The sequence below is a fragment of the Pteronotus mesoamericanus genome, unplaced genomic scaffold (assembly GCF_021234165.1).
Source record: "Pteronotus mesoamericanus isolate MK-2021 breed Mesoamerican mustached bat unplaced genomic scaffold, CSHL_Meso_final scaffold_85, whole genome shotgun sequence".
Lineage (NCBI taxonomy): Eukaryota > Metazoa > Chordata > Mammalia > Chiroptera > Mormoopidae > Pteronotus > Pteronotus mesoamericanus.
Window position 1 is genome coordinate 19193536 of NW_026555329.1, and position 27012 is coordinate 19220547.

The window sequence follows — 27012 nt, forward strand, 5'->3', positions numbered from 1 at the left end:
CAAAGTCGTTATATCAACTTTGATATGTATAGCATTGCATTCATATATATAGCAATGCATAAAAGTTCTAGTTGCTTTACATGCTCCCCATTCAACAATAAAATGTGATCTACTTTGCATTTCTGATAACAAATTATGTTGGTCATCTTCTCAGGTATTAATCAATCATTTTTATATAGTGTCTATCATTAAGTGTCCCAACAGTTGTCTATTTTTAATTCGATTGTTTGTTTTCTCATTAAATTGAAAAAGTTTAATGTATTCTAGACACCAGTCCTCTGTCTGATATTATGTTTTCTAATGTTTCAGCTAGTGTTGCCTTTTTGTTCCCTAATAGATTTTTAAGAGAAAATCTTTATTAATTTTATAAAATTCTATTAACCAATATATTGTTGTTATGACTTGCTGTATCATACACTAAGGTTGCAGAGGGAAAGTTCTAGTTCTGTCACAGAGAATACATCTTGTATTTCTTCCAAAGTTTTATGAAGAAAGCCATAATACTGTGTTTTACAAAGATTAGCAGCTACTGGGGTTTATAAACTATTAGTACTTAAAACAGCTTTGGTTATTCTAGGTTTTTTAAGCTACCATATAATTTTTATAATTAGCTTGTTAGTTGCAGAGAAAATAAAGATAAAAAGATAAAAGCACATATATGGTGATTACTTTTGAAACATTATAGTAGGCTTTAACTTGATTGTTCAGTTTAAAGAAAATTAAAAAAAATAAATACTATCTTTATTTCCCCCTGCCATCAGTAGTTCACAAAACACACTACATTCTGTCAGGACTTTCTTATTAAAAAAAAAAAAGTCATACTCACTATGGACAAGACCATGCTGGACAAAATTTTTCAGATGCTTTAACTCGTAAAATAATCTAAAACTTAACCTTGTGAAAGAATGCTCTATTGTAATTTCCACATTTAAAAGTATAAAATTAGTTTTGATGTGCTTAATTTAGATATTAATATATGGATGATTCTCATTTTAAATTTAACATCATGTTTAGCATGTGGTATTTGGTATGTGATATGCTGATATGAAAAATATCTTTAGAAAAAAGGCTGAATTCTGAAAGGCAGTATTGTTATCTTAACGAAACTCAGACCAAGTGTCAAGAGAGTTCTATTCAAAGAGGAAAATTCCGCTCTCACATTGCATTTCTATCAGACTCATCCAATTCATCATTGTCACCCACCTGCTATGTGCAATACCGACATCAGTGGAACTTGTGTATTTTTATGAACAATAACATCACATACAACTATACTCAAAGCATAAATACAAGAATATTGTTCTTTTAACAAACATCCCTGTTTATTTTCACATTTTGAAATGTTATCTGTTACAGCAACATAAGGCAGAAACTCAGAACAAAACTCTTTTTTAGATTTCCCCCCAAATCTCTGAAATATGTATGTGTGTTATTTCTACCAATAAGAGTTATTTAAAATATAATTACTCTGCAGTTTGATTAATTTCTTCCTGGTTAAAACAGTTATAATCTTTATATAGAGTAGCATAGAGAATTTTCTTAAAAACTGTGTACTCTGATTATATATTTTGAGGTAAACCAAAGGACAAGAAAAAAACCATGCACCAGAAGGAACTCAAAATAGATAAAACACAAATATACATCATGAAACCATCAAAGTCCTAGAGTTAAACATAGGCAGTAAAATTTGAGATATCCCACATAGCAATATTTTTGCCAATATATCCCCAGGGCATGAGAAATAAAGGAAAAAATAAACAAATGGGACTACATCAAATTAAAAAGCTTCTGCATGGCTAAAGAAACTATCATCAAAAGGAAAAGGGAACTGATTGTATAGGAGAACATTTGCCAATGATATCTCAGACAAGGGTTTGATCTCCAAAATATATAAAGAACTCACATGACTCAACATCAGAAAGACAAACAATCCAATTTAAAAATGGACAAAGAACCTGGACAGATACTTCTCCAAGGAGGACATACACAGGGCCTAGAGACATATGAAAGGATGCCCAACATCACTAGCCATCAGAGAGATGTAAATTAAAACCACAATCAGATACCACCTCACACCAGTCAGAATGGCCATCACTAACAAATCAACAAACAAGTGCTGGCAAGAATGTGAAGAAAAGGGAACCCTAGTACATTGTTGATGGGAATGCAGACTGGTGCAGCCACTGTGGAAAACAGTATGGAATTTCCTCAAAAAACTAAACGTGGAACTGCCTTTTTGATCCAGCCATTCCACTGATAGAATTATACCCTAAGAACTCCAAAACACCAATTCAAAAGAACCTATGCACTCCTACCTTCTTGGCAGCACTATTTATAATAGCCAAATGCTGGAAAGAGCCGAAGTGCCCACCAGTAAAGGAGTAGATCAAAAAACTGTGGTACATTTACACAAGGGAATACCACAAGCAGAAAGAAAAAAAGAACTCCTACCCTTTGCAACAGAATGGATGGAACTGGAGAATATTGTGCTAAGTGAAATAAGCCAGCTGGTAAAAGGCAAATACCATATGATCTCACCTATGAGAGGAACCTAATTAACAAAATAAACAAAAACAAGCAAAATAGAACCAGAGACATGGGAACAGGGAACAGACTGACACACCGGAGCGGAGGGGGGAGAGGGATAAGGATGGAAAGGAGGGGAAGGGGCTAGTCAAGGAACATGTATGAATGACCCATAGACGTGGACAGCAGGGTGGGGAATGACTGTGGACGAGAGGGGTGGGCTGGGCAGAGGAGGGCAAATGGGGACATATTGGGACAACTGCAACAGAATGACAGTAAAGTAGATTTTTAAAAAAGAAAGGAAAAACTAAAAGACCTACTAACTACAGAACATATTCATAAGTCTTGCTGACAATACACTTCAATATTGAGTGGCTACACAAAAGATACAAACTTCATCTTAAATCATATATAACTTGGCCCCCCGCTCCTCACTACAAATATTCATTATGAGTGGAATTCAGTGACAGAAACCAAAAAGATCATAAAATTAAAGAAAAAAAAATCCCTTTCATTTAAAAGTAGAGATAATTATCAAACTTACAAAGAAAAAGACAGAATAACTTCAGAAATCAGATTGTATTTAGAGGAAGGTATGAAATTTAATAACTGCAAATAGTTTTCCATATTACCATTCTTAGAACTGTTAACATGTTTTATACATACAGTATTCAACTGTTAAATACGTTTATATAAGCTCTCTAGCATGCAAAGGTTCTTAATAGGATATATCAATCATTAAATGAGTGATTTAGTATAAAGGTATTCTATTTTTCTTATAGTCAAATAATTTGCTGCTCATCTGACCATATCTATAAAACCTGAAGGGCCATTTACACTACCTGGTGAGGAACACTGCTTTCCTGCTGGGTCATTCTGCCGTCTGTCCTCTACTCTCTACCTGGCTGGGCAAAGTGGCCTGTTGAAGATGGGAGGCACTTTATACCTAAGTAACCAGATTTTTCAAACTTCACCAGCTGATGAATACATATATTTATTTCTCTCATTTCAATTGGCTCACAATGACTCTAAACTCCTAGTTGCTTGGTCAAGGACTCTATGACCTACCTACTTCATTGCCATCCTTTGGCAGGGTTAAACAACTCCCCAATATTCTTCAGAGCCAAAAGGAACGCCGACAAGAGTCTATGGATTACTCCTGATTTCTACTTCCCATCACATGTCATCCAGATCCCAGCTGATGGGTCTAGAAAGGTGCTAATCAAAGAGGAAGTCATAATTCCCTAATACCTGGATGCTGGTAGCACTGGAAAGCCACCAATACAAATGTTAACACGGGGGGAAGGGTACCATCAAAGTGCACCCACCAAAGGCAGCTGGGCTTAGTCTACTACATAATAGCCAAGAAATCTGATCCTTAAAACAAAACGATGAAATAGATATTATCTCCACTTTACAGAAGATAAAAAGTGAGGAACATTAGTTTTCATAATTTTTTAACACCCACAAATGGAAAACCAAGCATGGAATCCAAAACTGAGCTAATAAATATACAAAACTAACTCTTATGTATACTATCCTTGAATTGCACTATATTTCCTCCCCAAGCTTTTAAATATTTGTTGGTACATAAAAGCTGTAAATTAAAAGTTACCATTTCAACACAGTATAATGAGGCCTTGAAATAAAGTTACTATTTCAATTCAGTAAAAACTTACTGTTGTATTTTTTTTACATATTATATATAATTAGGAGTCACTTGTACGGTTCTCAACAACAATTTTGGCCCCAGGGCACATATAACAACGTCTGGAGGCATTTTTGGTTGTCAAAAAGAGGGGAGAAGGTGCCACTGGCATCTGGTGGGTAGAGACTCCCCACACTGTTATGCCTCCTACAATGCACAAGTCAGCTCCCCCAAAACAAAAACTTACCTGGTTTAAAAATCTTACAACACAGGTTGAGAAACCCTGCCCTGGAATAACTTAAAGCCTACGCTCCAATTATGCGCCTAAAATTTAGGATAACCATTCAAAGAAAAACAAGTGCTCCCAAAAGATGTAAGGGTAGGCAGACCATGTCTATAAAACACACATGCACAGGTACACACCTTGAAATGTGTTTCTCAAAGGACGGGAGAAGGGGACGGTGGTAAGATAAGGGAATTGCTGAAGAAGCAAACCCTGAGTGACTCCAAATTGATCTCTACAATGAAAACGAGGTCACTTCAATTTCTTCTCGAAAGGTTACCAGAAGGCAATATCCTACTGAATGCCAAGTGAGTTTCTCATGCTATAAAAATAGTTTTAAACATTTAGTTATAACAGGTAGTACATCTTTTTTAGGGGCTTCTTTTCCAAAATCAAAGGCACAGAAAATGTTCTTAAGATCTCTATTTATGTTCATCCTTATGTAAACAGCAAATTGGAGTGAGTAGTTAGATCTCTCAGTGGGACTCTTGGCAAAAATTGACAAATAAGGCGATTGACAATATTCAGGCACTAAAGGCTTAATTAAAAATATCTCTCCATAAAAATACCACCAAGCTTTTTACAAAATTACAAACAATGATCGAGATGCTAAAATAAGTCTAGGTTATTTCTTTTTTAAAAGATTTTTTTAAAATTTATTTTCAGAGAAAGGGGAAGGGAGGAAGAAAGAAAGGGGGAGGGAGGGAGAAAGAAAGGGGGAGAAACATCAGTGTGAATGGCCTCTTGCACGCCCCCTACTGCGGACCTGGCCCACAACCCAGGCATGTGCCCTGACTGGGAATGGAAGCAGCGACCCTTTGGTTCGCAGGCCAGCACTCAATCCACTGAGCCACACCAGCCAGGGCTAGATTATTTCTAAGATCCTCTCCAACTCTAAAATTGCATGATTCTGCACATCATTAATTTTTTGTATGCCTTTAGGTAAGAATAATTTAGGCCAGATAATAGAAAAAAAGCTAATTAATTTTTCTACTAGCATCTGTTCATAGGAGGGAAAGGATTCATAAATATTGTAAGTTGGTAAGTTTATAGTACTTATGTATACAGGCTACTATAAATACAGCCAGGACATTTTTCTGAACCAGACATATTAAAGAAATTCTATATTAACTTTTCTGGTAGATGTTGACCATAACCAGACGCTAGTGTGTATCATATTTTATAATACATACAGTCCTAAAATTATCTGAAATTTGAGTTTTCAAAACTAAAATTAGGTTTAAACTGACTAGGTAAGTAATTTAAAACCATCCTGTAGAAAATTTTGTACACACTTAAGTGTTTTCAAATGTAAATAACCCAGTGTGATTCTGAATAGAATTCTTGAATGTTTCATATATGTGATTACATGCCTTGAACACTTTAAAATCTTATTTAAACTCTTATAAGAGTTCATTATAAGAGAAAGGCTCAATACTAATGTTCAAGTCATTAGTTTTTTACACTGTTATTCTCTATTAAATTCAGTCATAAATTGTTCACAAATCATGAGTTTTACTCTCTTTAATAAACCATAAAATGTTACTATATTTAGTCCTGTGGAGAAATCTATAAATGGATTATATAATATAATTACAAAATGAATTAAGAATGAAAAAGATAAAAAGCAAATGATATCATCAAAATTGAAAATGGTTTAAATTTTTATTGAGGATACGATAGTAAGTAAAAAAGACAAAATCCCTGCCCATCATGAATGAAGCTTGGAGTCTAGCTTCAAGCCTGGAACACAAACAAAAGAGTGCGAATCCACTTTAACAAAAGACTGTATGTTGCTATAAAAAATTACTTCCATCACTTCTGTTCTAGGTCATCAAAAATCTTTACCCAAATGATTGAAGGGAAAAAAAATGTGTTCCTTTTTTTCCACAGGGAACACCCACCAGATCTCGGACAGGATATTTGCTGTCATCAGTGGGAAGGAACCATCAGTTTCTAGTACGTCTTCCCTTACACATGGCGGTGTGCAGCAGCAAGTGTTGGATAAAACGTGTCCTTAAAAAAATGATGACAGGTAGCAGTACTTAACAGGACACCAGTTGCACTAATGTACTACTCCAGAATGGAAGGAAAAAAGTTAATTTACGCATACAGTGTCCAGAACTGCTGTTTATAAGATAGATTCCTATTCTTCTTTTCAGTCTTTAAGTACACATATTTATTCAATAAATGTGTTCATAAATTAGCTAATTTAAAATGTAGAATTAGGCTTAAATAAAAACTGTAGCAGAAATGCGATAAGGTGATAAAGGGAACTTTCTTCAAAGATTTAAAATCCTTCTCACAGGTTTTAAAGGAGGCACAGTGTGCCCAAGTGTGCCCTTTCTCCCTCTTCCCCTTACAGCTTTTTGGGTTTGTTTGTTTGTTCTTCTCTTGTTATATTAAAATAAACTTCTTTACAAAATTATCAGTGATTGCACTGCCATAGCTTATCCAAGAAGCAAAAAGTAATGCTCTTCAACTTTGGTTTGATGTGATACACCCAGCACTGTTCCATCCACATATCTTTCTTTCAGATTACCGGATACTCTTGGCACCATTTTTTCCTAAAATGCTAAAAGAGCAGGAGATGGTCAACTTTTTACTCCAAGTCAAGCAGAACTGGAGAAGCAAAAATGACCTAGCATTCCCTTCACTCCTGACAAGAAATGATACCACACTGCAACGTTCAAGAACGTTTCTTTCAACACTGTATACTAGGCCACGTGTCCTGGTGTGCAGGATGCAAAACTCCAGGCTTTCCCCTGCTCCTGACCATGATCCTTTAGAGTAAGGCTACTACTGATCATTCCTTTTCTTTCTCTTTCCCCTTCAGACTTCACACAAAGACAAAAGAAAGTTCAATGGAATGTTTCCAAGACAGTGGTTCTTTACTCTGACTACCTATTAGAATTAACTATGGAATGCAACTATTCCCAAGGCTCACTCCAAAAAAATTAAATATTAAAATCTCTGGGGATAAGAACACATTGATAATTTTAAGAAGCTCCCCAAATGATTCTAAAGAGCAGCCAGTGTTGAGAACCAATGTCATAGGTCAAAAAAATCAGAAGGGCCCTGACTGGTGTGGCTCAATGGCTCAATGGGTTGAGTGCTGGACTGTGAACTAAAGGGTCATCAGTTCAATTCCCAGTCATGGCACATACCTGGGTTGTGGGCAAGGTCCCCAGAAGGGGGCCCTTGAGAGGCAACCATACATTGATGTTTCTCTCCCTCTCTTTCTCCCTCCCTTCCCCTCTCTAAAAATAAATAAATAAAATCTTTTTTAAAAATCTGAAGGTATCTGGCCTATGTTTGGGATTGAGAGTTGCCTCTCCCTACTTTAAATTATTTCTGTAAAAATTTATACAAAGATGAAAAACAGGGTTTCTTATCAAAACAAAAGATATCTGAGTATCAAGAGACCAAAATTGTTACATATGTTTTTAATTCCTTATCAGAGAGTTTTCAGATTGAAAGAATATGAGGAATATTCTCCCCCCCACCAAAAAATGGAATTACCTTTTAGAGGGCAGGCCCCTTGTAGTATAGGCTTCTTCCGCTAGGTGAGTGTTCTAGGAACCCATCTATGTCAGTGTATCTGCTGGCGTTGTTGTGAGAGGCTGCGTTTGGCTTCAGCGAATTTTTCTGGAGACTTTTTCAATGTATCTGCCCATTTCATGATGGGTGATTTACAAGCGTACCTGCCCACACCACAGTTAGCATTCAGCAGTTTTTGACCAAAATTGGCATGACCCGTGCGCCCCACCCTCCCTATTTATCCGATCTCGTTCCAAGCAACTTTTTATTGTTTCCCTGGATGAGAAAAGTCCTCAAAGGGAAACGTTTTGCCACTGATATAGGAGAGCAGAAGCACTAAAAGGCATCAAAATCCACAAGTTCAAAAGATGTTTTGAGCAATGGGGAAAAAAATGTCTCAATAGGTGTACTGCATCAAATAGAGAGTACTTTGAAGTTAACTGAAGTTTAAATGTGTAAGAATAAATACACAATTTTTATAAATAAATTCCAGTTTTTCAGGGGTCCCCCCTCATATACCCTTAAAAATATTGTGTTTCTGCATTCACATGATAGGGTTTAAGTTCCAAATGATTCCACTTGGAATTAATAAGGAAACTCTTTTTTCCCCCCAAAGTACAGAATAATACCTGAGTAACCTTGTTTTATAACAACGAACAGAACCTGGAAACTTTATTTCCTTGTTTATTTTGGAGACAAACGTGGACCTACATTATATACAAGATTCTTGCTATTAACTAAGACATAAAAATAATTACTCATAAGCTTTTCATAGCAGGCTTGAATCTGACTACTGGGAAACCAAACAATTGTTTTCTTTAGTCATTAAGAACACCACCATACTGATATAATTATTAATAAATCCTAAGGGGAAAAAAGAAATAATGTTTTTGAAAGACAATCTTCCACTGATTTACTCTTACACACATCCTTCATTCGCATCTGATGGGGCTTCTTTGTGTGCTACAATGACACTGGCAACTCCCAACCAGAGGCCTCCAAATCCGGGTCCCACAGACACACCCCCAGATGCGACTGACTGCAGTGCGTCCATCAAAGGTGTTATGAGGCCAGCCCAGCCTTTTCTAGACACAGTCATTGCATCTTTCACTGATGGAATGTTAAGCACAGAGTAAACTCAGAAGAACACTTTCATTACAGCGGAAGGACAGCCGAAGTGCACAGAGCACACTCAGGGGAGTTAGACACCCATAATGCCATTCAAGTAGCTAATCTCAGGTTCAAAAGGTGCCATGATCCCTTTCTGAATCCCACTGTTCTGCTTCTCCTACGATATACTTCCTCTTTCCCTTTTCTTTCCTATTAGATCATTCTATTTCTGATCGCAGGCCGCATAATAGCTTTCAACTGTGTGTATTTTCTATTAACTCCAGGTTCCAAGCCCACAAATTCATCCACAAGTCTGAATTGCTTCTGCTCACTTTCACCTGAGTAGTTCATTGCTGCAAAGAACTTCTAACAGGTATCCCAACTAGACCTCCTTTGATTTCAGGCCCCTAGCACTTTTCTCAGGTCCCCTAAGCTAAACTTACTCCCATCCTCACCCATCCTACCTAGACACCCGCCCAGCTACCTCTCCACTCTTCCTTCCTTCCTGGAATTGACAGGATTTGGATAAACTCCCAGATCACTCATAATCCTGACTTGTGCTTTAAAAAAAACTGATTGTTCACATCAACATATTAGACCTCCAATGTACAAAGAGATCCTAATCTGCAATATTGTAATTTTTGTAGTACTTCATATACTTAAAGTGCCACACTCATATATTTCAAACCACATAGTTCTGGACAGTTTGGAACCTCCCCTTAGCCACTAGAAGTTAGCAAGCCTCAGTATGAAAGGCAATTTTTCACTCCCACAAAGTATTTTGAAGGGCTAGCTACTCCCCACTTAATGGATGTTAGTATTTACCACAGATGAGGCCCCTGTACCTCCTCAGAGAGGGCGCCCTGCTCATTACAAAGCTCTCTTTTCTAGAAAGCAGGGCTGTGGATGTTCACACGAACACCAAAACATTTCAAATTATTTTGTCAATGATTAACTTTTAGAGTAGACATGCCTGAATTAATGCCACTTGGAAAAAGCACCGAAGTTTTCTTTGTTTTTTAAATATGCCTCTGGAAAATAAGAGCTTAATATCAGAATTTAATGAATCTGCCTTCAATGCATTTAGAAAACTTGTGATACAGGCAGACTTCAACTTTCAGAAGGCAGTGAAAGTGAACTGCTTTTGAACTCATGAACAAAAAACACTCACCAAAAAAATAGGAGGAATATGGAAAATGAAAGATACTACACACAATCCTAGCCAAAAGGCTGAGAAGCGATGGAAAATGAAAGATAAATAATTTTAAATAAATAAGGCTAACAAACCAAAGTAAAATTTGTGTTTCAACTGATTTTAAATGTTGCCAGTCTCTCAAGGCACTTTATTCTCCTCATACAAGAGTCAATTGTGGGAGCCACATGGCAATTAGATCCGTTAAGAATTCAAAATTTATTTCTTTTCAATGTATTGTAAGACATAAAGGTACTTTATTCACTGTAAAGATTTAATATCTCTGACTTCCAACTTTTCTGCCTTTATATATAAATGAATGCCTATCACTGTGGTAATTATTTGGTATGAGAAAGAAAAAAGCATTTTGAAAAGCTTCAAATTTTCTCTCTCAAAATTAAGGTAACTTTTTAAAAATTTTCAATAGCTCAAAGAAATAGCTATAGAAAGATTCAAATTTTAATTATAACACAGGTCAAATCATTGTTTATAACAGCCTTCCGGAATTCTAGTGCAGGTACATTTCCAAATCTAAGCAACATGGGCCCCCTGAGACACGACTTCCAGGCTAGTCTCCCTCTAGTCAAAATTCTTATCTGTAAAACATCAAGTTACCACTGCAGTAATAAAAGATCTGGAAATAATTGTTTTCTCACCATCTGCTATATCAGAAACAAATTGTTAAGGATGTTAAGACACAGGGCCCTAAACAAGAAAATCACAAGTACAAGAAATATATATATATGTATATATATTTATATTTGTATATATAAAATTTGTTGTGAGTTGTGCAGTTGTGAGTTTATTCTTGTAGCATTTATTAAATATTGTATGATTTTCCGTATAAACTGTAAATCTACTTTTGCCCACCCCTGCATATATATGAATCAAATCCTGAAATTTTATTACTTCTACTAAATACAGTGTTATTTCCTTATCATTTTCTTTAATCAAAATTGTAAGTCATTATAATAAAAGTTAATTAAAGCAAATAGATTATGTCATTTCTTGAAACACAAAATCCAGAGACAATTTAGGATCATCAAAAAGAACCCTAATCTTGGGGAACACTTTTCTGCATCACTTACTTTACCTGTCTACCTACCGTACAAATAACTGGAGGGAGCAACCATGATAACACGCATGAAAACCCTCCCTAAGTTATTCCGTCTTTTATAAATGTATAAGGCAAAATCAGTCAAAGAGCTACAAATTAAATTACCAATACGTGGGAAGTTTTCACCTGGGAAAGGAAAAAAATTAAATTCAAGTTATTTAGGCTATAAGTAGAATACACACACAAAAACATCAAATACTGCATAAAAAACAAAAGACTTTTTTAAAATAAAAGTTTCTAGTCAATGCTAGAAAGGAAATGGCTACTAATACATGTTACAATTAGAGAGTTAACATATGTGCATATGAAGTATACATGCAAAAATCCACATATAATCATTATAGCCATGAAGAAATAAGCTCTCTTAAGATCTGCTAGGCCTGTCCATGAGTGCACTGAACTTTAACAGTACAGATTTACTGTCTCAATCCACAAACACTTCCTGAGCACCTATCCTGTGAAAGCACTTTGCTGAATGCCGAGGTCATGGAGGTGAGGAAGAGGTCATTTCTCCCACACTATGCAAAGAAGGACCATATCAATGCTGCAGGACTCATCTTAATAGGAAAATAAGTTGGCTCAACTAGTTTTACCAAAGAGTGATCATATTCTTCTTGTTCTGTAAAATAATGCAACTCAACAGGGACATCACCAACAATTTATTTTGGGATGTTTCTTGGTTTTATTGGGACTGGTTCATGTGTTCATTGGAGAAATATTCTTTCATCCCCTAAGAGTCACTACAGACATGTCTCACAGGAAATTTTAATACTCTACAACAAAGATATAATACACAACTAAATTATTTGATGTTTTCTTTTGATTTCCCTTTTCAGTAAGAAGAAAAAAGTAGAATAACAGTATCATAATTCTTCAATATTAAAGTCTAGCTATAGCCAGCTTACTGAAGGCATAAGCTAAGGCTACTTATCTACCCTGCCTGTCAACCTCTCATCCATCTATGGAGTTTTTCTCACTCCTCTACAGCACACTAATAAAGCAGTGAAGAACACCGGATGGCTTTCAGGATGAAATAATTAAAGTGTAAGCTCTTAGGTTCGGATTGCAGATGGCCCCAGGTGCACACAAAGCAGATTTTTGCCAAGAAACACAATGCAAGCTGTTGACACTCTGCTTCCTTCATAAAAACCTCCCCAACAATTCAAGGTCACTACCTATGATCTACTAGTTAGAGTTCAAAGTACAACATTCTTTAAAATTGAGTCTAAGTAGTTTCCAGATTAAGTAACATAACCACAAGGTTATGGAGAAGGGAGGAATAAAAGAACTATATGTGGCCATCTTCATACAGAGCTCTTGTAAAATGGATGAGCAGAAATCTAACAAACAGAAGTACTGAGAAAGAATAGACCAAAATGCCGGACTGATTTTAAAATAAACTATTTAAAGACTGTTGAACATGTAAAAGTTACAAGAGACCACGCATGTTCAATGTACTATACAAAGATTAATAGGAAAGAGTTCTTCAGGAATCTCATGCTAAAACAGCTCAAAATCAAAGAGACCCTTTTTTTCCCCCAATCAAGCTGACTGAAGGAGAATAAGACCCAGAGTTTGGATATTAGAGGTCTTATTTCAAATGCTAGAAAAATCTGTACAAGCAAGATAGTTTAAGATTCATTACTTTAGGACAAAACATTTGACCCTTTTAGAAGTTAGTTTCCTCACATGTAAAATGAGAGGGGTAAATAGTTCACTGGTCTTCAAATTTTATTTTCAGGAGTACCAGATTGCTCCAGGGTTAGGTGGAAACCAAGCCAGCTCCAAACCTCACTTAACTGGGAGCAGATGAAGTTTTAACTATTTTCTGTATCGGAGTCCTGTGTGGAATTTTATTTGAAAAATGGGCAGTGGGGGAGGGCTCTGCTGCTAAAAAGAATTACTCAGAAAACAACAAAAATAAATAACCTCGGATCACATTTATTTAAAATCAAGACTGCAATAATAAATACTTCTATTAAAAACAGAAACTGTTCCGCTTCTGCCACAATAAAATAAGTAGAATTGATCATGCCCTTTCACCACAAACAACTAAAAGACTGTAAAATATTATTTTTTCAGACATTGGGACAATAGGAAACCCAGGACTATGATCCACAAGTGAAGAAAACCAGACAAATGAGTGAAACTCTTCTTCCAGGAGGCACTTTCCGTAACAGAGCGCAGGGAAGGGGACCTCCTGAAAGCTGATCATGGCAGTCACTTGGTTGGGGAGACAGAAGTAAGTTTTGGGGACACTAAAGAGACTGGAGTTGGCAGAGCAAAATACCAGAGTCAGAAGCTTGGCAGAGAAAAAGATCCAGACATCTACACAGAGGTCCCTTGAGTCTACGGCTGAGTATTAAGCTATCCACCTGTGGGGTGAAAACATTATGAGGTTGGACTAACTTCTGGGGAACTGTAAGCTATATTCCGGGCAGTCTCACTAGGCTGGGAGACGCTCGAGTTGTGATGGACGTGAGTGGACAGACAATTTGAACACCCCAGACATTAAACACATACTCCAGAAATGTTACCTTTTAGTAGTAGCGCTAAACCAGCCCACATGAAGAAGGCGTTAGACCCACCCCAGTAAAGCTTTGAAAAAAGCCTCAAAAGATCAAGTTAAAGCACAGTAACTTAGCTGCTACTTGAAACAAATTTCAAAGATGTAAAGGAACACAATAAAATTTAGTTACTTAACAGCGTAATAGTTATAATATCTGACATACAATCAAAAATTTCAGTCATGAGTAAAAAGAAAAAATTGTAATCCAAAAATGGGTGGGGTGGGGGGAGAGGACAGAACAAACCCCAAAATGTGAAAGCTAATAAACTCATCAAACATGCAAACTTTAAAATAATTTATATGAATAGATTCAACTATTTGAAACAAAATATGATATTGTGTTCATTACATATTATAGAATCGTACTCCAGAAACCTATATAATTTTATCAACCAATGACACCCCTATAAATTCAATAAAAAATAAAAAATACGGTAAAAGGAAAATGAAAGGGATAAAATGAAACTTACAAAAATGAAAAGCACAGTATCTGAAATGAAAAAATTATTACATTAAAAAACATAGCAACAAAAACTAACAAAAATGAAAGAGAGAAAAAGAAAGGACAGCAAAAAAATGAATAGAGCCTAAGTAACCTGTGAGACACTGTTAAACATCTGAAATGTGAAATCAGCATCAAAAAGGGAAGGAGGAAAGGTCAAAAAAAGCATTTGAGGAAATAGATTTTTATAAAAATAATAAACTCACAGACAGAAGAAGCCCAAGTGGGATGTGCACAATGAAAACCAATCAGAGTACATCAATACATTATTGAAAACCAGTGACAAGGAGAAAATCTTAAAGCACCGATCAAGGTTCTTCACATTGTTTATATAGGAGTCTTTGTAGAGACATGTATGGCAAATATTTCTTCCTCGTCTCTAGTATTCCTATTCATTTTTAACAGTGCCTTTTGATAAGATTTTAATTTTTATCAAATCCAATTATCAATTTTCCTTTGATGCTTAGTGCTTTCTATGCCTTGTCTAATAAATCATTTCCTATCTTCAGGCCATGAAAATATTTTCCTATGACCTCGTATGATGCATCACAAATTAATATTTGTATATATCAGGAGCTACAAGTCAAAGAACATTTTTTCCCCAAAGCTACATTCAGCTGTTCCAGCCAGACTGGAAAACATCGTCACTTGTGGGGCATTGTACAGAGTGCCCATGAGTAAAGAATAGTGAGTCATGGATGAAACGCAGCTCTTGGCCCTGCCCAGCAAATATACTAAAGCAATTGAAAAAAAATCATACTGTTTCCACATAACTTAACTGCATTCTAGGGGGGGAAAGCTCAAAAATATTTATAAAAGTACAACAGTATCTATCTAGCACCCCATAATGGCTGGTATCCAAGCAAGGATTATAAAAAATGCAGGAAAATTTGAACCATGGTGCTTATAAATGGTAGATAATGACATGAAACCATTTCTGCAGCTGTACCAAGTGGTCAAAAACTTCCCTAGATGATTCATATAAGAAAAAATAATAAACCGGACTTCAAAATTAAAAAACCTTCTTCTATCCAAAAGACACTGTTAAGAGAATAAAAGGACAAGCTACAGACTGGAAGAAAGTGTTTGAGAAAGCACATATCTGACAAAGGGCTTCTATCCAGAGTATACAAAGAACTTTTTTAACTCAACAATAGGAAAACAAACAACTTAATTTTAAAAATTGAAAAATATTTCATCAGGCATTCACACAATAAGATATATGGGTAGAACAAATATAACAAAACAAAAGGCTCATTAAAAGATGCTCAGTATCATTAGGGAAATTCAAATTAAAACCACAACATTCTACTATATACCTATTAGAATGAATAAAATTAAAAAGACTGCCCATGTCAAGTGTTGATGCAAAACTGAAGAAATTGAAATTCTCATACACTGTTAATGGGAATATAAAATGGTACACACACTTCGGAACAGTTGAGAAATTTCTTTAAAATTTAAACATACACCTACCATCTGATCCAATCAACCCATTCCTATGTGTTTACCCCCCCAAAAAAGTGTATATTGATACAAAAACTTATATACACACATTTCATAGCAACCCTATTTGTAATACCTAAAAGTGGAGACAATCCCTATAGCTTCATCAGGTGAATGGATAAACAAATTGTCCTATAACATAAAATAGATTTCTACTCAGCAAAACAGAAAGAACGAAGAATTGATATGTGCACTTCAAAAAGCCATACAAAAGAGAGTACAACATACTCTATAATTCCATTTATGTAAAATTCTAGAAAATGCAACTAATCTTCAAAGGCAGAAAGCATCTCAGTAGTTGTCTGGGGTGAGAACAGGGAAATTACAGAGGGACTCAAAGAAACTTTTGGATGTGGTGTTACGTTCATTATCTTCTTTGCTGTGGTGAGTATACATTATGTTCAAACTTACCAAATGTTATACTTAATCTTTTTAATTTATTAAACTTGGGGAAATTTTATTTTATTTTATTTTACTTTTCATCTATTTATTTTTTTCTCTCTTTTAAATTGTTGTTCAAGTACAGTTGTCTCCATTTTCTTGCCACCACTTTCCTCTACCCTACCCACCTCCCACCCTCCATCCTTCCCCTCTTTGGCTTTGTCCATGGGTCCTTTATACATGACATAATGGCTGGAACTGGAGAGCATTATGCTAAGTGAGACAAGCCAGACAGTGAAAGACAAACACCATATGATCTCACCTATACGTGGAAGCTAATCAACAAATAAGCAAGCAAAATAGAACCAGTGACATTGAAACAAAGAAGGGGGAGGGTCACCAAATGTTATATTTTAAACATGTGCATTTTGGGGGATGTTGACTATACCTCAATCAAGTTATTTTAAAAGAAGAAACAATAATCAACCAGGCTTTGAAAACCAAAGGGGAAAACAAGAAAGAGAGGTGGCGAACAACTACAATTTAGCATACGCTTAATGATTTCTACTGTACAATACCCAAAATACCATACAATGTTAGTGCTTAAGAAGACCTTGGGTATCACTTGGCTCTACCATCCAGGTTTTATACTTGAGAAAGCGGCAATCCCAAAAGCAAGCTCCTGTCCTTACAAGAGCCTTACTGCATTATCTTTGTCTTCCCACCACCACTGTGAATTACAAAGTCTGCAAAGTACTTCCTGCAAAACCACCCGGCCTGACCTCCTAAATTCAGTGCCCTTTACATTACACTACTTGGCCCCTTAAAACTGGGTCCTTATCGAATTATGAGACACATTTTATTATGTGTGAAAAGGTTAATTTAAGATATACCCTACTAAAAGATCTTCAATTAAAGTTTTTAATATTTTGATGAATCAAATGTTTTATGAAGCACATCTTACAATGGATCAAACAGAGCCTTTTTCAACTTATGTTCAAAAACTGTAGAGTGTATCAGAATCATTTGGATGGTTTGTTGTAAAGGTGATCACTACTTTTAGAGCAAGTGCTATGGTAAACCACTGGAAGGGAACTGGGAAGGAGGGGGAAGAAAAGAGATGACTGTGCTCCAGTGGAAAAGAAAAAGAAAAGGACTCTATAGTGTACATCCTCCCTTGTTAGTTGATTCTAGTCTTTTATTGACCTTAGGCTATTGTTTTCAGAACAGTTTTAGGTTTACAACAAAACTGAGAAGAAAGTACAGAGATTTCCCACATACCCCCAGCCCTCACACAGCCATGCCCTCCCCACTACCAATACCACTCACCAGAATAAACAAGTTTTACCAAGGATAAACCTGCAATAGCACATAATCATCACTCAAAGTCCACAGTTTACTTTGGGGTTTATCTTTGGTGTTCATTCTAAGGGTTTGGGCAAACGTATAGTCATATATATCCATCATAATATCGTGCAGTTTTTCACTGCCCTAAAAATCCTGTGTTCTGCCTATTCATCACTCCACTTTCTGCTCATTTTTTATAAAGTAGCGTAAGTTTCTTATTTCGCGTTTCCACTATTTTCAACAAAGGTTAAGAGACTGTAACAGAAAGAATTACCTACATAATTTAGATACTGCTCAAACACTGTTTTTTATGTGCAAAAAAGAATTGTTTAGCCTGGCTTTGTAATCTAATCAGATCTGCTGGAAACTGACTCAATCTCTCCAATTCACTAATTACTTAAATACACAGTGTTACCATGTGAAACGTTAAGGAAAAAAAAACTTACAAAGCCACTGAGCTGGCCTCTTATCCAGCAATACTTTAAAAATTGGATAGGCTCCTCTTCAGTAGTTAAATTACAAATGTCTAAAATAAATACTAGAATACGAGAAGATACAAAAAATTCTAACATCAAATCATAAAGGGTCTTAAATATTCTTGATTTTGTTGTTGTTTTAATTGAATTACTTCCTCCAGAGTTGCCATATACACATTTGGATTACATCTACATATTCTCAACATCTGCTTCTAACAAAATTTTCTGGTATTTTAGTATTAATGAAGATCAAATATCAAAAGGTAAGAGTTTCCCATCTGGAAACACAGATGACAAATTCCTAGGCCTCCTGCCCAAAAGTGTTAAGAGTAATGAACCTCTGACCCAATTGCAAGTTTTTATTGTATTAGCTACTTTTTAAATCCAACAAACAAAAACTTATACACAAAAGAATGTTTTCTCACCTTTAAGCTAGGATATTAAATAAATTAGGATACAAGAAAGCTGCACTTCAAAGGACAATGTTTTATAACAATAAAGCTAGAATTCTAAGTAAGGAGCAATTGATGTAAAAGGCAGCAAAGAAGTCAAAAGGGAAAACATTTTTCTAAATGTTTTCAAAAGACAAGGGCATTTTTTGAGAATTTAAAAAATGGCTATACATAAGTGGTATATAAACTTCATTGTGTTAAATATTTTTATAGGACCCATGTTGCTATAACAAATATACTACTTCTAATAATTGCTTAGTATAAGATTCAGGGAAGACACCTAAAATGTTATATTTTAGGATAAGGAAATATATATGTATATATGTCTGTGTGCATGTGTATATATGGATATGTATGTTCACTAATGTAAATACTGCTACAAAAAAAATTCCCTTCTTTTTGGGTTTATTTATGTAGGATACATTTTGAGAAGTAGGCCCACTAACTCAAAGTATATGATCATGTCTTGATTTTTATTGGAGAAAAGGCTTCTTCTCCTGCTGTCATGCTTAATTCAAAAGGAATAACAGTACTTTGTCTTTTTTAATTGTATTTTATTGATTATGCTATTATAGTTGTCCCAATTTTTCCTACTTTGTCCCCCTCCATACAGCACCATCCCCCGACTCCCTCAAGCAATCCCCACAATAGCTAAGATACTTCCTTCCTTCTCTTTCTCTTTCTCTTTCTCTTTCTCTCTCTCTCTCTCCCTCCCTCCCTTCCTTCCTTCCTTCCTTCCTTCCTTCCTTCCTTCCTTCCTTCCTTCCTTCCTTCCTTCCTTCCTTCCTTCCTTCCTTCCTCCCTCCCTCCCTCCCTCCCTCCCTCCCTTCCTTCGCGGTCTCCACAGAGACTGTTAAAAAACGCCAGTGCCGACGACTATATTTCAAGCCGTCATGGCGGGGTATTGGGAAAAGTTTTCAATTAGCAATAATCGCACCTCAGATAAACCTCATTGGCTACGATACTGCCACTGCGCAAAGCTGGATACTACTTTCTTAATAGTAGTTAATTTCCAAATCTTCAACTATTTTTGTAGTTACACTGAATTTACAATTTTTTTTCTTTAAACAATGAAGTCTGAAATATTGTTTCTTTGCTGGATAATCAGCAGAGTCACAGCCAAAGCTAGGTTTAAAAATCCTATTTCTAGAAAGGCATATCAAAATATCTAAAACTAGAACCATCATTTTTAAAAGATATACATCCTCTCCAAAAGTCAGAATTATGAGTTTCACCTCTGGATATCAATATTTTACTCCATTGTGATAATAATTTTAATTATTTTATTGTAGGAGAGCATGCAATCAAGTGGACAATATTGGGGTAAGGAAAGAAAACAGACCAGGTCCTTCTAGAACCTGAGGAACAGACTACAGATTTAACTAAAAAGAAGGTACCAGTAGTGGTAAAAGTAGGGCACAACCTTTAAACAACCTCTTTAACACATCCAATATTATTCAATTTAAAAAAGGGGTAGAAAGTTTTCTCCCTTATCCATCAAATTTTGACCCATTGCATTTTCTACCTGCTGATCTCAAGCTAGTTTCCAAAGCTTTAAAAAACTGTACCATTCCTAATTCACTGAAAGTCGGAACAGGGCTACCACGTCCCCTCCTCCCACATGTCAAGTCTTCTTTAGTATCTCACTTATCTCAAGAGTTTCTCACATACATCCACCCATGGCAATACCATCCGCTATCAGAATTAAATTGGAAGATATGAAAATTTTACGATTCCATTTCATATACAGAAAGAGACAGCAGCTTAGAGAAACATTCATTCATAAGAAACCCTCCTCTATAGTAACAATTTGTAACAACCTCAATTTTTCTTCATGATTGGAGTGGAAATATGGACATCATTGTTGAAAAATTATAAATAGAAAATTATTGGTATTAGAATATATACACTATATATAATTATAAATATAAGTTAAGTATAGTAAACTATCTAAGATGAGAATTTTATTTGAAAATACTAAACAGAAACTGGAAGCTGAAAAGAATATTATCCATAATACAAAGTTAAAAAACAAAATCCCAAAAGAAAATGATCTGTAATACAAAGTGAAAAAAATGACCAAAAGAAAATTATCTTTCATAATAAGATTTTAGCAAATTGTACATTACACCTCCTGCCTAAGAGGGGATGTAGAGAAGAGAGCACCATACCTGTGAAATAGGATCTAACCAAAAACCTCGCCTTCTACCTCCCACTTTCATCCTTTCAACTACATATAAATGAGGTGGTTTAAAAACTGTGAGCAAGCAACCATCTCCCATCATTCTCTATTATAACTATAACAACTTATAAATATGTACTCACTTCTACTACACTGGAAGTTCGCTGGAGCGAAAGACAGCCTCTGGTTTTTCACCTTAGGATGCCCAGGGGTTAGTTCAGAATCTGACACACAATCGCCACTTAATAAAGATTAGTTGTATGAATAAATGATTCTATCATCAGCATTTCTTAAATTATCTGATGGCGAAGGTCACTTTCTTAGGATCAGTGGGCTTTAAGTAAATATTTAATACTTTTACCATCATGCTCATGAGAATCAGGAAGAAAGTTATTTTTGTGTATCCTGTTGCAGTAAAACGTCCTATGGCCATGGGGCATCTTGGAGATCAACAAGGCCAGGGTTATTCAACTAGCCAATCATGACGCATTAATGGGCTATGAAATCAATTTAGCTCATGGACAATATTTTTAATTAATTAGAATAGAAACATTCTAATATACTGTATGATGTAAAGGTTAAGTATTAATATATCATGTATTACATATTATAACTGTTAACATATATGTGTGCACTCACATAAATGTGCAAGTCTATGCACTGGGTTAGAAGTAGAATAAATCCTTACCATAAGTTATAAATTGTGGTCAATTTTTTTGTAAAAACACTGAAATGGACAATTATACCAATGGTTCTTCACAAGTATTAATTTTCACATACATTATTTCAGTCTTCACAAATACTAAAAGGTATTCTGAAGCCAAAAGATAATGATTTTTTGTGTTGTCAACCAATATGAATTATACACAACTTTCCCTCTTATTAGGTAATTATGATTTATACCTATCAAGCTAGACTTGGACTTCCAGTATGTTAAATAACTGGCCATACGTCATAGATGGTAAGCCTACAGTTACCACTACAAACCAGAACTAGGTAACAAATCTTATTCTTCCACCTAAGCCTCCACGGATACTTACACCCTGTGGAAAATTAAGAGGTAATACCTATACATGGTTCAATAAGTGGTCAGAGCTCTTCCATGAGGTGACCTTGATAATAACAGATTACAAGTAACTGCCAGGTCAAATAAAAAGGCCTGTAAAAAAAAAAATTAGGTCCACATTATCAAGGAATAACCTAAAATTACTGTCAATCCTTTGCATCTATTTGCTAAAGAGCATGTAACATTAGTGCTTGTTATCTTCTGTACAAATATAACAGCGATACACTCACACCACACATCCCATTGACAGACCTCCAACAAAATTCATGTGACACGACGCTGATTCATAGCAACACTGTCCTGCAACAGCTCACTGATTGAGATACATGGTATATGCCTGACCATTATTAAACTGAAATTAATGAAATTTATGGCTAAAAAACCTAAAAATTTGATCTGGAGTTACAAATATATGACAGCTCAGGTAAACTGGCGCACCTTACTTTCCTAAACTATTCCTTAGCAAAATGTCCTGTAAGAAGTCATTTTACTGGCTAAGGTCAAGGCTACAACCTATAACTGTAGGTGATATTGGCCAGACACCCAATTTTCTGTCCCTCCACATTCATTGGCTTTGCATCATAATCTACTTTGCTGTCTACCGGGGCTAAATGCATCATGTCCTTTATTCCACTTCACATCAGTTACCACAAGAAGCTCAAGGAGGCAAATCCCCCTTCACCACCTGGTCTCTTGCGCCCAGAATGCTCTCCCTATTGCCTGATCTGGTCCCATTTCCCATCATTCCTCAAAGCCTGAAACACTGCAACTATGCCCTCTAGAACTCACTGTCAACTGTCTACATACCTGTATCATTTCTCTCCTTTAGGTTCTCTCCTGAACCCACCCCATACAGAGGTGGAGCCGGGCTCTGCTCCCACAGAACCTGTCCCAGGGTCGTCACGGATGGGTGAAATAAAATAAGTCATCCCAGATACTTCTCTGTCTGCCGGGGAAATGGGTGGCACTTCCCTCTAGTGGAGAAGGCTCCGAGCCTGTGTCCAATGGCTTTTATTGAAAGTGTTATCAGTGGGGCTAGGTAGTAGGAATATACAGGTGATCTCATTACAGCAGTCTGTTAATGTTTACAGAGAATAGATGATGTTTTGACGAAAACAAATGGCAGGAACACACCAACTTACACAGGTCTGAGAGGAGACGAGTAAACATGAGAGCAAACATAAAAGAGCCAAATGGTTTAGGGTCAGGATCTGCAATTAATGTATGAGCATGCATACCTTCCCAGCATGAGCTGGTTGTCAATAGCTTTTGAAGGGACAACAAAGCATGCTTCAAAGAAATTACTTCTAGGCCTGATTTCCCCTGGGAACCTCCAGATCCAGTTTAGGGCTGTCTCCAATATTGTTTCAAACCTGAGCCAGCCAGGGGATCAGAGCCGCCAAGAGATAAGGAGACTCCTTTCAGAGAGAATGAGGACCCTGGCCATATCAAAGCCATGGGTTGAGGGTGTCTTTTTGCCCTTTTTCCATGTCCCACAAGTTCTTCCCTGATGCCCATGAGGCTGTGCCTGTCTTAGGTTGCCACTGCCATCAAGAGGTCTTACCTGTCATTGACTAACCAGCCATCCTTCAGTGTCAAGCAGGGTGATATAAGGGAGGCAGGGGCTGCACCCCTGCCAGGGGGACAGGTTTTGTCTCTTCAGTGGCCTGTTTTCCCAAGGCCTCCTTGATTAGCTCCAGCCTTGGGGCCCTCTCGCCTGTTGGCGGCACTACAGTTCCTGAAACCAGACGGGGCATTTCCCAACACCATACAGGCTTGTCTCCACTTCCTGTGAAAATGACTTGTCAGAAGTCACCAATGTCCTCAGTGTTGCTCAATCAATGCTCAGTTTTCATATTAGTTGTACTATCAGCAATACTTAACAGAATTGATCGTTCCCTTTTTCTTGAAACATTTTTTAACTTGGCACCAGCAATCCTGGTTCTTACGTTCACTGTCTACTCTTCTCGTCTCCTTTGCTTATTCTGTATCTCTCCAATCTCTCAATTTTGGAGTACTCCAGGGCTCACACATGGACCTTTCCTCTTTTAAATCCATTGTCTAGTGACAACTGCCAAGTTTCCATCTTCAACTCAGACTTTCCTGCTGAATTCTCCACTGAATATATCGATGTAAATGCCTATCAGGTACATCAGATTTAATATGTTAAAACTATATTCTTGACCCACGTGAGCGCCTCCAAGCCCCCACCTCCTGCAGTCTTCCTCATAGTAAGGAAGTAACATGCTTCCAGTTGCTTAGGCCCATATCTTTGACTCTCTGCCCATATCTTTGACTCTCATATACAACTAATCTGTTAGCCAAGTGGGATCTACCTTCACAATATACAAAGACACACTATATGTTTACTTATTCAGTTATTGTTTATTCTCTGTACTCCCAGCAAGAATATAATAAACTACATATGGGAAGGGACCATGTCTGTTTTGATCACTGCAGTAGCCCCAGTACCTAGAAGAGAGCCTTGAAAAATTCACACGGAGGGAATAATTAAGTGAATGAATGAGAAGTTACAGATCCTCGATTCCACTCAAAACAAGGGCAATCCCATCAAGGTAAAACAGTCCTTAAGGTTGAACCTGAAACCACTTAATCCTTCTTTTCCAGGGCCCCTTTCATTTAACGAATACATATATGCCAATCATGAACAGTTAAAACAAAATATGGATTAAGAATAAAACATGTTAATTATATAGAGATAATTTATTATGGATGGCTCATCAAAGTTCAAAGCATTTAAACCCAAAATAACAGACAATGCTCTCTCAATGTCATTGAAATTTAGTAGGTGTTTCAGTTTTTTGCCCTGGTTACCACCAATCATCATCATCCTTGCCAGATAACAGATAATTTCCCAAACAAGTTTTACATCATAAGCCCTCACAAGCCTTGTTTAAGAAAGAAAGGATTAACCCTATTCATTAATGCTGGTTATGAAACAGAGGCGGGGCTAGACACTTTATAGCAAAGTCTGTGACAGGCAACCCCTGATTTACGAACATGCAACTACATCTGGAGAGAAGAGAACAGAGAAGAAAAAAGCTATCTTTCTAAAACAGTAATCACTGAGGGCATGAATAACCTAACAAGAAGCCTTTTTATGGGGAGGCGATTGCTGTTTACGAGTGTACAGTTAATATATGCACTGGTTGCAAGCTTGACCAGTGACATCTGAGAAGACCCTAACCCAGCTAATCAAACATAACCGATTTCTTTCAAACTGATTAGGAACGTATCTTCCCACAGAAACAAAAATATCCACTTAATGAGGTAAAACTGTAGTTAAAACTTAAGGTACATTTTGGGTTAAAAAGACTTGTGAGCTGGCCTGGGAACATGGCCAATATTTTTTATACACTTTCAGTAAGACAGAAAAAAAATGTGTTCTGAGTTCCAAACAGCTGCTTTACACATAAACTTTTGAAACACAACTGGCTCGTATGCTGGAAACTATCTGTATATAGGTTAGGTTTCATGGGACTCCATTTGGCCCGTGGCATTTGTGAATATGTTTAAGAATAAGTCACTTTGTATTAGGCCTCCTCCACTCAGATGGCGCCGTTTCAAAGACCTCCAGCTGGTCCAGAGGTGAATGAGTTTGCTTACGTTGTATAAAATCTGCAGCAAAGCCAAAAGAAAGGCTTCAAGCTACCAGGCTACTTTTCTGCCTTTATGAATAGACTACACTAAACTCCTTTATCATGATGATTCATATCAATTTAGGAGCTGATGTACAATGTCACTACTTATTTTACTTAGAGACCAGGATAACTTATATACCCAGACTCTTCTGAACAGTACTGGAATTATCTTCTGGAGGGCAGGCCCCTTGTAGTACAGGCTTCCCCCGCTAGGTGAGTGATCTAGGAACCCCTCTGTATAAGTGCACCTGCTGGCGTTGTTGTGAGAGGCTGTGTTTGGCTTCAGTGAATTTTTCTGAAGACCTTTCAATGCATTTGCCCATTTCATGATGGGTGATTTACCAGCACAGCTGCCTCACCACGCTGTGTTCAGCAATTTTTGACCAAGAATGGCATGACCCCTGTACCCCACCCTCCCTATTCACCCGGTCTTGCCCCAGGAGACTTTTTATTGTTTCTCCAGGTGAAAAAAATCCTCAAAAGGAAACATTTTGCTGATGTGCAACAGGGGAAAAAGTCAGAAGCACTAGAAGGCATCAAAATCAACAAGTTCAAAAACTGTTTTGAGCAGTGGAAAAACATACTTTTCAAATGGAGAGTACTTTGAAGGTGACTGAAGTTTAAACATGTAAGAATGAATACACAATTTTTTATAAATAAATTCTGGGTTTTTGGGTTCCCCTGCCCCATACAGTTTGTTTTCCAAAATAAGAAAAATTAGAATTAATTTTTGAGAATTTCAAAATATAGGCTAAAATGATCAGAAAAGCTTGCTGGGGTTTCTAAAAATATAGACTGAGAATCACACATAAATATGGATATTTCAGACACTATTAACATAATAAGAATTCAATGCCTAGAATAAGCATTGGAAATAGGTAAGGAATAGAGGGCATGGAGCCAAATAAGTCACGGACATTGTCACATATTAGTGCTATAATAATTAACAGTGCTTTACTTATTTATGAATTATTTTAATGTGCCTCGACTGAGTAGCTGAAACAACTGTCTTCAGTGGTTGAAAATGCTGCTCACTATGTCAAGACCAGTTTGACTCTGCCAAAGACATTTATGTATTTCCCAGGAGCTGAGAAAACAAAACAAGAAATGTCAATGTTCTTTAGAAGAAAAACAAGAATGAAGCTCTGTTGGGCTGACCTTACTAAAGAGATCCATCAGTGCCCTGGTGTTTCTGAGGTAAATTAATCAGAAGAAAGGTCATACTCTTGCTCTTTGTCCAACACCCTTCCTCTAGATACGCCATTCACTCTCACAGCCAGACAGACACACTCTCTTCAGTGCAAAAACCTAATTTTATAAGAGCTCTTTCCACTTGGATGTTCTGCCATCAAACTCATTGTGGCATACAGAGATCACACTCAACCTGTCCAAACCCAGACTCACCATCTGCCTCACAGAATCACTCCCTTCATTTCTACTTCCTCCTCTGTGA

General features: G+C 36.6%; 1 protein-coding gene and 1 non-coding gene across 2 annotated transcripts in view; both read right to left on the reverse strand.

The window, feature by feature from the left end:
* The window catches only part of PPP1R9A (protein phosphatase 1 regulatory subunit 9A), a 269005-nt gene that overhangs the window by 180000 nt on the left and 61993 nt on the right, over positions 1 to 27012 (reverse strand). The gene's annotated exons all lie outside the window — the stretch shown is intronic.
* Positions 19488 to 19631, reverse strand: LOC129063615 (U4 spliceosomal RNA). Its single transcript, XR_008528385.1, has one exon. It is a non-coding gene; the product is annotated as a U4 spliceosomal RNA (small nuclear RNA).